Consider the following 12,234-nt stretch of genomic DNA (forward strand, 5'->3'; position numbering starts at 1 on the left):
AGTATGCAGTAATGGTCACCAATTCTAGGGCTAACTCTGGTGAGAAAGAAAGTCAGCAGAAAAGTTCCAGTAGGACTCAGATAAGGTTAATTAATTCTAAAACTGTTTGCTTAATATGAATCGAGCCTTCCAATGCAAAAATGTGACTTCTAAATGTTAAAAAGAATATTAATAAATTGACAGAAAGACCTATTTGGCAAATCACTCAATTACATTTTGAATTGGAATCGTATGTCTAAACTTTCCAGAAAATGAGTTTAATTGTAGTTTTCTGAAATTATAATCACGGTTAAAGTGGCAGAACATATTTTATGTTTCTGCATGATATAACTAAATAAAATCATAGTAATTCATCAAATCCATTCAACAACTTATTAAATTACTATGAATCAATTTGTAAAATACAAGGAATTTCAGGGACGTAACAAGTTTCAGATAAGTAGGAAGAAAATTACCTACAGACAATGAAAAAATATAGATTTTACAGAAAATTTTTAATTGTTTTAAGAATATTTGAATAGGATGAAAGAACTATGAAATTTTTTAAAAAAGATGACGTAATAAGGTAGATCTTTATTAGTCCCCTACTGGTTGAAAACACGTTTCGGGGACTAGGGGAATGCGCTTGTCCCTCGGTCATTCTGTCCGTCCGCAATTTTGTGTCCAGTCCATAACTCTGTCATCCATGAAGGGATTTTAATATTACTTGGCACAAATGATCCCCATGATGAGACGACGTGTCGTGCGCAAAAACTCGGTTCCCTACCATAAAGGTCAAGGTCACAATTTGAGGTCAAAGGTCAACAGGGCTTATTTCCTGTCTGGTCCATAACTCTCCCATCCATGAAGGGCTTTTAATATTACTTGGCACAAATGTACGTCATAATAAGACGATGTGCCATGCACAATTTTCAGACCCCTACCTCAAAGGTCAACGTCACACTTGGCAGTCAAATGTTAACATTGCATGAACAAGTTTTCTGTTTCGTGTCCGGTCCATAACTCTGTCATCCAAGAAGGAGTTTTAATATTACTTGGCACAAATGTTTCCCATGATGAGACGACGTGTCATCCGCAAAACCCAGACCGCTAGCTGAAAGGTCAAGGTCACAATTTGAGGTCAAAAGTCAAAAGAGCTTTTTTCCTATCTGTTACATAACCTTGTCACCATGAAGGGAATTTAATATTACTTGGCACAAATGTACCTCCTAATAAGATGATATGTCATGCACAACTTTCAGACCCCTAGCTCAAAGGTTAAAGTCACACTTGGCAGTCAAATGTTAACATGGCATGAACAGGGTCTGTTTCGTGTCCGGTCCATAACTCTGCCATCCATGAAGGTATTTTAATATTACTTGGCACAAATGTTCCCCATGATAAGATGACGTGTCATGGGCAAAACCCCGAACCCTAGCTCAAAGGTCAAGGTCAAAATTGGAGGTCAGAGGTCAATAGGGTTTTTTTCCTGTCCAGTCCAGAACTCTGACAGCCATCAAGGGATTTTAATATTACTTGGCATAAATGTTCCCCATGATAAAACGACGTGTCATGCGCAAAACTCAGAACTCTAGCTAAAAGGTCAAGGTCACACTTGGAGATCAAAGGTTAATGGGACATTTTTCCTGTCCGGTGTATATTTTTTTCATGCAAAACAGGATTTGAATATTACTTGGCACAAATGTTCACCACTTTGAGAGGGAGTGTCATGTGCAAGAACCAGGACCCTAGGTTTAAGGTCAAGGTCACACTTAGAGGTCAAAGGACAGATACAAGAATGACTTTGTCTGGAACACTTCTTCTTCATGCAAGGAGGGATTTGGATGTAACTTGGCATAAATGTTCACTAGCATGAGTTGGATTGTTGTGCGCAAGAACCGGGTCTAAGGTCAAGGTCACACTTAGATGTCAAATGCCAAATTCAAGAATGACTTTATCAGGAGCATTTCTTCTTTATGCATGGAGGGATTTTGATGTAACTTGGCACAAATGTTCACTACCATGAGGCACTCTTGTTAGCTCACCTGTCACATAGTGACAAGGTGAGCTTTTGTGATCACACTTCGTTCATCATCCGTCGTCAGTCAATGCGTGCGTGCGTGCGTCGTCCGTCCGTCCGTCAACAATTTCTTCTCTGCACGATAGTGGTTTCATTTATGATTTTATTTTAACCAAACTTGCACACAACTTGTATCACCATAAGATCTCGGATCCTTTCTTGAACTGGCCAGATCCCATAATGGGTTCCAGAGTTATGATCCCTGAAAGGGCCAAAATTAGCTATTTTGACCTTGTCTGCACAATAGCAGCTTTATTTATGATTTGATTTTTACCAAACTTGCACACAACTTGTGTCACCATTAGATCTTGGTTCTTTTCTTGAACTGGCCAGATTCCATTATGGGTTCCAGCGTTATGGCCCCTGAAAGTGCCAGAATTAGCTATTTTGTCCTTGTCTGCACAATAGCAGCTTCATTTATGATTTGATTTTAACCAACCTTGCACACAACTTTTATCACTATAAGATCTTGGTTCCTTTCTTGAACTGGCGAGATTCCTTAATGGGTTCCAGAGTTATTGTCCCTGAAAGGGCCAGAATTAGCTATTTTGACCTTGTCTACACAATAGCAGCTTCATTTATGATTTGAATTTAATCAAACTTGCACACAACTTGTATCACCACAAGATCTTTGTTCCTTTTTTGAACTGGTTAGATTCCCTTATGGGTTCCAGAGTTATGGCCCCTTAAAAGTCCAAAATTGGCTATTTTGGCTTTTGCAGCCATATAGAGACTTCATTTCTGGTTTTATTTGATACAAACTTCCAAAATAACTTCAACAACAATAATTCTTGAATTCCATGACAAATCAGATCCAAGCGTAGGTTCATAGTTATTTTATATCTGATTACCTCCCCTGATTGTAATCAAAATGGATTTATATCAGTAAGTACTTATAGGACTTATTTGAAATATCATTATTGTCATTAGATTGACTGAGCCAATCAGGGTAGATAACTATGGACTGATTTTATGTCAAATTACCTGCATTTTAGTTTATTTCAAATTAAAATGGGTATACCTCCGTAACGAATGAAGATACTGATCTGAAATTTCATTTATGTCAACAGATTTATTTGGCATATCCTTCTTTTGTTCACTTACAATAATTTTTTTTTAATTACTTCCCTTTTGTGTTACTTCAAATAGCTTATTTTTAGTAAAGTTTTAGCTCACCTGTCACAGTGACAAGGTGAGCTTTTGTGATGACCCTTCGTCCGTCGTCAGTCCGTGCGTCCGTCCGTCCGTCCGTCAACAATTTCTTGTCTGCACGATAGAGGTTTCATTTATGATTTTATTTTAACCAAACTTGCACACAACTTGTATCACCATAAGAAGTCGGTTCCTTATTTGAACTGGCCAGATCCCATTAAGGGTTCCAGAGTTATGGCCCCTGAAAGGGCCAAAATTAGGTATTTTGACCTTGTCTGCACAATAGCAGCTTTATTTATGATTTGTTTTTTACCAAACTTGCACATAACTTGTATCACCATAAGATCTTGGTTCTTTTCTGGAACTGGCCAGATTCCATCATGGGTTCTAGAGTTATGGCTCCTGAAAGGGTCGAAATTAGCTATTTTGACCTTGTCTGCACACTAGCAGCTTTTTTTATGATTTAATTTTAACCAAACTTGCACAAAACTTGTGTCACCATAAGATCTTGGTTCCTTTCTTGAAACTGCCAGATCCCATAATTGGTTTCCAGAGTTATGGCCCCTGATAGGGCCAGAATTAGCTGTTTTGACCTTGTCTGCACAATAGCAGCTTCATTTATGATTTTAATTTAATCAAACTTGCACACAACTTGTACCACCATAAGATCTCGGTTCCTTTCTTCAACTGGCCAGATCCCTTTATTGATTCCAGTGTTATGGCCCCTTAAAGGTCCAAAATTAGCTATTTTGAGCTTGTCTGCACAATAGCAGCTTTATTTATGATTTGATTATTACCAAACTTGCACACAACTTGTATCACCATCAGATCTTGGTTCCTTTCTGGAACTGGCGAAATTCCGTGATGGGTTCCAGAGTTATGGCCCCTGAAAGGCCTAACATTAGCTATTTTGACCTAATCTGCAAAATAGCAGCTTTATTTATGATTTGATTTTTATCAAACTTGCACAAAACTTGTACCACGATAAGATCTTGGTTCCTTTCTGGAACTGGCAAGATTCCATTATGGGTTCCAGAGTTATGGCCTCTGAAGGGGTCAAGATTAGCTATTTTGACTATGTCTGCACAATAGCAGCTTCATTTATGATTTGATTTTAACCAAACTTGCACAAAACTTGTGTCACCATAAGATCTTTGTTCCTTTCTTGATCCGGCCAGATCACATAATGGGTTCCAGAGTTATGGTCTCTGATAGGGCTTTAATTAGCTATTTTGACCTTGTCTGCACAATAGCGGCTTCATTTATGATTTGAATTTAATCAGACTTACACAAAACTTGTGTCACCAAAAGATCTTGGTTCCGTTCTTGAACCGGCCAGATCCCATAATGGGTTCCAGAGCTATGATCCCTGAAAGGGCCAACATTGGCTATTTTGACCTTGTCTGCACAATAGCAGCTTCATTTATGATTTCATATTAACCAAACTTGCACACAACTTGTATCACCATAAGATCTCGATTCTTTTTATTACGCCCGCAGGGACGTATTATGTTATCGCCTCGGTGTCCGTCTGTGTGTTGGTTAGCAATTTCCCTTCTGCTCTGTAACTCTTGAACCCCTTGATGGATTTCAGAGAAACCTTCCATAAATGTTCACTCATTGTAAGGATGTGCAGAGCGCATGTTCTGGATGGCTAAATTCAATGTCAAGGTCACACTTAGGGGTCAAAGGTCATATGACTTTGTTTTATGTGAATATTACTCTGCATTTGCATTGCATTGCAGTGCTCTTGTTTTTATTTGGCAGATCCTTCTTTTGTTCGCTTACAATATTTTTTTTATATTATTTCTTCCCTTTTATGTTACTATAAATAGCTTATTTAATAACTTTTTTATTATTGGCCGTAGGGAAAAACTGAGACCACTTTTCTGTGGTACAACATGGATGGAACCTCCAATTTTTAGGTGTATTTTGACATATCTGTACCTTGTAAGAATTTTTTCTTTTTGTTTTTGGTTAAAGCAATGGTATTCAGGTGAGCGTTATAAGGCCATCATGGCCCTTATGTTTATTATTGGCGTAGGGAAAAACCGAGACCACTTTTCTGTGGTACAACATGGATTGTACCTCCAATTTTTAGGTGTATTTTGATATAGCTGTACCTTGTAAGAATTGTTTTCTTTCATTTTGGTTAAATTTATTCCCTTTGTTGTTACTGTCCTTTGGACTTAGATATTTTTTCTGAGGACTTTCTTGTCCTCAAGTGCAAGGATAACAGGTGAGCGATATAGGGCCATCATGTCCCTCTTGTTTTTTTAGAATTATGTCCCTTTGTTGTTACTATAAATATCTTATATTGTAACTTACTTATTACAGGCTGTAGGGAAAAAATAGAGACCAGTTTTCTGTGGTACAACATGCATGTAACATCCAATTTTTAGGTGTATTTTGACCTATCTCTACCTGGCACTGAGTTGTGTTGGCTTATATGGATTTTTTGTTAATTTAAATAACATTACATTTTTCATAAGCGGTCAAAAATGCTATATGAAAACAATTATAGGGTTTGATATATACAAATTTTAATCCAAGTCTTTTGTTTATAACATACTGTATATAGAGTACAATATTGTTTATACACATTGACAGATATCAATTCATTATGCTATATTGCAGTAGAGAAAATTAGGTTCCTTTCAGTAGGGGACTTTGTATTGCATGGCAATACTTCATTCACTTGTTTATTATAAATTATTATACGCCCGAAGGGACGTATTATCTTATGACGCTGGTGTCCGTCTGTCCGTCTGTCTGTCCGTCCGTCTGTCCGTTAACAATTTTGTGTCCGCTCTGTAACTCTTGAACCCCTTAAAGGATTTCAAGTAAACTTTACACAAATGTTTACACCGAGGCGATGTGCAGAGCGCATTTTTGGATGTCTCGCTTCAAGGTCAAGGTCACACTTAGGAGTCAAAAGGCATATCAGTTTGTTTCGTGTCCGCTCTGTAACTCTTGAACCCCTTGAAGGATTTCAAAGAAACTTGACACAAATGTTAATCACACCAAGACGACGTGCATAGTGCATGTTCCGGATGACTTGCTTCAAGGTCAAGGTCACTCTTAGGGGTCAAAAGTCATATCAGTTTGTTTCGTGTCCGCTCTGTAACTCTTGAACTGCTGGAAAGATTTCAAAGAAACTTGGCAGAAATGTTCACCACATTGTAACGATGTGCAGAGCCATGTTCCGGATGACTGGCTTCAAGGTCAAGGTCACAATTAAGGGTCAAAGGTCATATATGACTTTGCTTGGTGTATATTGCTCTGCATTGCAGTGTTTTAGCTTTTATTTGGCAGATCTCTTTTTTGTACTTACAATAATTGTTTTTTGAAATTCCCTTTGTTGTTACTATAAATAGCTTATTTTGAAACCTTTTTATTATTGGTCGAAGGGAAAACCGAGACCACTTTTCTGTGGTACAACATGGATGGTACCTCCAATTTTAAGGTGTATTTTTACATACCTGTACCTGATAAGGATTGTTTTGTAGACTTTAAATATTTTTTTTGTGGACTTAGATTTGTTTTTTGAAGTTTTCTTTTTGTTGTTCCAGTCCTTTGGGGCTACAACAGTCAAGTTCTTAAAATTTTGCTCCCATCTTATGATGTAAGCCTTCGGACATATATTGCCCCGCTTTGCGGCGCTCTTGTTTTCTATGTGAGGATGTATACATTGCACTTCAACTATGGACTGGGCCCTTAAGTGACGTTCATAATGTCAACACATAAAGTGACATTTATATAATGTAACTTGAAATTAAATGCTTGTAAAATTTCATGAAATCTTCTGGAAAATTTTAACTAAACCACAATGTTTCCAATATTACATTTTTCATCCATTTGGAAGATTTAACACTTAAGACACATTTATGCATGAAACGTCGCAATTTTGTAAAACGTTCTACATAACTTTCTTCAGATTTAGCAATTTTCTGGTATGTACATACTGTTTGGTAGATAACCATGTAAAATGTTCTTTTGTACACGCTTTTGCATTAAATGGGGATTAATTATTTGAGTGACTTTAGTCAAGTATGTATATGCAACTAGACTTTTGACTTTAAATGAATATAACTAGACTTGACTTTAAATGAATATTGATATTTTATAATTAATTCTGAGCTTAAAAACTGTGTAACAAGTTGTTTTAGACTTTTGACAGGCTTATAAATAATCTTTGAAAGAAGCAGATGCTTTTTGTTTGCTTCACACTGATGAATGGCTTAGTCACCACTGTGGTGGTTGAGTGTATGTTCGTCTGGTTTTGTCTTTTCTATAGCTTCCTCATGCCTGGTAGCATCTCAAAAAGACTTGTTCACAATGATGGGTAGATGTGCTCTGGTGAGACACAGGGTCAATGTCACACATAGATGTTAAAGGTCAAAATTCACATTAAAGTCTTACTTGTATGTTTTGCTTTGCAGCGACCACTCGAGAATGAAAGTGAGCCCTTGGTGAATGAAAGCGAACAACCAAGCAAGAAAGTAAAGGTAATAGATGAAATAATTTACATTGTGTATCAGACTTTCAGAATTTCAGTGTAAATTAAACTATGGTTTATGGTGAGACAAGAAGCTTTTGAGGGAGTAGTGAAATTACAATTTTCAGCAATCCAATAAAAATTACTTGTTTGATTAACAAACGAAATTCTTAAAGAGACTGGCCGTCATATTTAGGCAAAAATCATTTTGCATAAAAATAAGTATTATGACACATTATTTACATCAGAAGGTGATATATTGCATTTAAACATGTTTAAAAAATCAAGATCAAGAAAGAAAAGAAACTGAAGCCAGTGCTAGAATTTAAACCTTCGGAGACATAGATCAATCATTAACACAAAATTATTGCCAGCACCTTACACTTGATATCACGCAGGTAAAGTTAGATTTATAAATGTATTGAACTCTTCAATCTGTCCCAGTACAAACACAATAGATATTTGATTGAGAAAACAGCAAAAAACTATTGTTTTTAAGGCATTTAATGTGTCAAGTAATAATTTCAAAATTTTGTTGTTTTTTTGATACCTGATGACATTGTGCAAGTCCCTATATATAAATGAGAATATTTGTTTGTCTTTTTAGTTCTCTGTTGGTGAAAAAGTCTGGGCTTTTTACAAGGATGGACATTCCTACAAGGCCAGGATTATCAGGATTAAAAAAAATTGTAAGTACTTAAGCGAAGAAATTTAAGAAAGAAATCAATACAACCGAGTCATGATTCCCAACACTTTCACCTTCAATCATTCTATAAAGTTTTGATCAAATGTCTTGAATACTTTTCAAGTTATTCTGTGGACAAGCATTTTATTGTTTTATAACAATAAAGTGAGATAATTAAAAAAAACTTAATAGGTTGACCTACTTCACAATTGCAGCTATCATTTGTGAAGTATTAAACATATACCACTGATACTTTTGAAGTTATGCACAAGATACTTTGTATAAAAAAGCAAGATAATAGTAATTAAAACATTCCTCCCAGTTACTTATCATTCACAACAATCAATTAACATTATGTCAATAGCATTAAAAAGTTACAGGTAGCCATTACTTTTTGCCAGTAGTTGTTTGCAGTATATTAATAGTTATTCAATATGTTTCGTTGCAGCCTACCGAGTGAAGTATATTGAAGATGGAGTATTCCATAATGTAGATGTTGAAGGACCCCTAACTTGTGGTTGAGCTATATGCCATATGCTATTGTGATTTGATATAAACTTGCAAAAAAATATTTAATGACAGTAGATCTTGGATTCCATAAAGAAATGATCAGATCGAAATGTATGTTCCGGACTTACGGCCCCTGACTTACCAGAAAGTGCCGAAAAGTGCTAAATTTCACCTTGTGAACACAATAGAGGTGTCATTTAGTGTTAGATCTTAATCAAACTTGCACTTAACATGTATCAATCTAAGATCCTTACGAGAACCAGTCAGATTCCATATTATGGAAAACTATTAACTGATTATGTCAAATTAACTCCCTTTGTTTCAGATTAAAATGGGTATGTCTCAGTAACTAATGAAGATACTGATTAGAAATTTCATTTATGTCATTAGATGGACTAAAACAATCAGGGTAGATAACTAAACACAAATTACCTCCCTTTATTTTTATGTTTAATATAATTATATATATATTGCATGACCGTCTTGTTTTACTATGCTAGCATCGTTAATACTTTGTAATACCATTTTATGATTTCATCCTGTTTCTGAAGCATAGTTTTATTTGATTTTTAATATATAATAGTCAAAATAATTGGCTGTGACTTCAGGTAGATAGTTTTTGACGGGGGCAGTCTGTCGCGTCCATTACCTCCCTTTGTTTTTAATTAAAATAGGTATATCTCAGTAAGTAATAAAGATATTTATTTGAAATTTGATTTATGCAATGGGATGGACTCGGACAATCAGGGTACATAACTATGGACTGATTTTATGTCAAATTACCTGCTTTTGTTTCAAATTAAAATGGATATATCTCAGTAACTAATGAAGATACTGATGTGAAATTTTATTAATGACAATAGAAGGGCTCAGACATTCAGGAAAGATAACTGTTGACAAATTACCTCCCTTTATTTCTATATTGTTTTACTGAGCTAGCATCATAAATACTTTGTAATACCATTTTATGACTTTATCCAGTTTATGAAATTCAATCATTTGATTTGATTTTTAATATACAGATGAACAGGATTTAAACTTTATGCATTTATCCTTTGAACATATCATGTGTTGTCATTTTATTAAAGATATGATATAATTGGTGTCATGCTCATGGTTTAATTATTGAAGTTAATTATTTTATTTAAAATCACTATATTATTTATATATGGAATTAGTGTTGTTCGTAAATTTACAAAGTTCATTATATTCGTAAATTTACGAAGTTCATTGTTTCATTTTAAATCATTAGTTTTGAAATATTGTCTCAATGATTTCATGCGACACATTAGCGAACTTCTCCAATTTACGTATTAATTTTATTTGAAATTTTGCGACTGATCACATTCGTAAATTTACGAACATGTCTTCAGTTAAAAAATCATAATGTAAGTTTCCTATTTAAGAATACGTGTGTTTTGTTTTTTAATAAATGAAATTAAAGGTTTGTTCATAAATTTAAGAAGTGCATGGTTTCTCAAATATACAAAGCTCATTGTTTCATTTTGATGTTAACTTATTTCGTGCCAAGCCTTGTCAAACTTCGTAAATTTATGAACTACTTCTTTTGAACATTTTTAAAATCCAATTTATGTATAAGTTTATATGAAATTTTTACGACTTGTTGCATTCGTAAATTTACGAACATGTCTTAATTAAAGAAAATGCAATTAAAGGGTTGTTCGTAAATTTACGAAGTTTGATATATTTGAAAATTTCCCAATAAAATCGCTTTTGCAGAATATGAAAGATGATTTTTATTATGTATTATATATATTTATATATATATATATATATATATATATATATATATATATATATATATATATATATATATATATATATATATATATATATATATATATATATGAAAAAAATGTATCATGACATATGTCATTTTATGTGTTGATTTTTACTTCGTTTGAAAAATTAATGATGAGGTTAAATGTATGAAAAAATGCGTGTTGATTTTTTCTTCGCTAAAAAATTTACGAAGAAAATACGTCAGAATTTGGAAAAAAAAAGCATAAACTTTTAAGGTTTTGGCTGATAAAGAGGAATCTGGATATAAAATCCTCTTTTAAAATACAAGTTTTTATTGTTTTAGGGTATTTTTTTCACTACTAGTAAAACTGATCATTATTCATTTTAAAGTATATATAACAGACAATATTACTGTTGATATAATAATGAAAAATTAGTCAAGGTCAAACGTGACATTAAAGGTCAAAGGTCATTTTCATGTAAAAAAATTCAAAATACAGCATTTTTAATTTCCTTTTCGATACTTTACTTTTTTCATTGAAAATAATTCTGTCTTATGCAATGTCAGCAGTGCATATCTAATTTCAACAACAGTGATTGGTAAAGCTTATATCGAAGGTAAAAGGTCAAATTTCTGTGAAAGATCGCGAAAATAGCATTTTTCTCTTCTTATGGCCGTTTTATATCTTAAAAATTAGATGCGGCAATGAACTGCACCATATTCTGCAGGTCCTGGCATCTCTCCACAGCTTGGTCTCAAAATGGATGTCTGTGGGCCAAACTTTCTGGCGTGCTTCTTCCAGATAGGAACAGCTCTGCAGGATGTGAAATGGTGTTTGTTCCTCTGATCCGCACTGACATTTAGCTGTCTCTGCAACACCCAGCTGCTTCATATGTTTTCTCTGGCCACAGTCTCCAGTGCGCAGACGGAAGATAGTTAATTGGCTGTGCCTGTTTAGCTTATGTAGACTGTCATGATTGGGCAGGTAGCCTCCATTTATGTTCTTCCAGTCTGACGCAAAGCTGTTCTTCCACAGAGCCTGAGCTTCTCTGTATGAAGTTTGAGGTTGGGGCTATATTTGTCTGGTTGCTTCCTTTGCAAGTTTGTGCGCAGCTTCATTTATGGCTATGCCCATATGTGCAGGAATCCATCGAAATGCTACATTGTTGTTCTCAGACAGGAGATTGATGTTTTTCAACAGCTGTCTGGTTAAGTTGTCTGATGGATCTGCTGAGAGAGCCTGAAGAGCTGACTTGGAGTCTGTTAGGAAAATTATATATTGTCCCTTTTCTTCTCGCTCATACAGTTGATGTGTCGCCGATGTGAGGGCATCTCTTGCCAACTGGATGAGAGAGTGTGAAAATGGAACTTGATGTAGGCACCAGTCCCAGCATTCTGATCTGCTTTCTCCACTGATCCATCGATATATGCTTGGATCCAAGAGTGTGCTGGATAGCAGTTATTGATCATTTCTAGCGTAAGAGATTGTTGATAAGCCTGATGCTGCTTTCCCTTTTCTTCTACTCCTGGCACCTCCAGTCTAATCTTGGGAGCACATTGTCTAG

At 35.0% G+C, this 12,234-nt stretch overlaps 1 long non-coding RNA gene across 1 annotated transcript; it reads left to right on the forward strand.

Moving 5' to 3' along the window:
* On the forward strand, positions 1–10,609 carry LOC123560529 (uncharacterized). Its single transcript, XR_006688256.2, has 4 exons — positions 1–85; positions 7,654–7,719; positions 8,317–8,398; positions 8,843–10,609. It is a non-coding gene; the product is annotated as an uncharacterized LOC123560529 (long non-coding RNA).
* The last annotated feature ends 1,625 nt before the right edge of the window (positions 10,610–12,234 follow it).

The sequence above is a fragment of the Mercenaria mercenaria genome, chromosome 10, assembly GCF_021730395.1.
Source record: "Mercenaria mercenaria strain notata chromosome 10, MADL_Memer_1, whole genome shotgun sequence".
In the NCBI taxonomy this organism is placed as follows: Eukaryota; Metazoa; Mollusca; class Bivalvia; order Venerida; family Veneridae; genus Mercenaria; species Mercenaria mercenaria.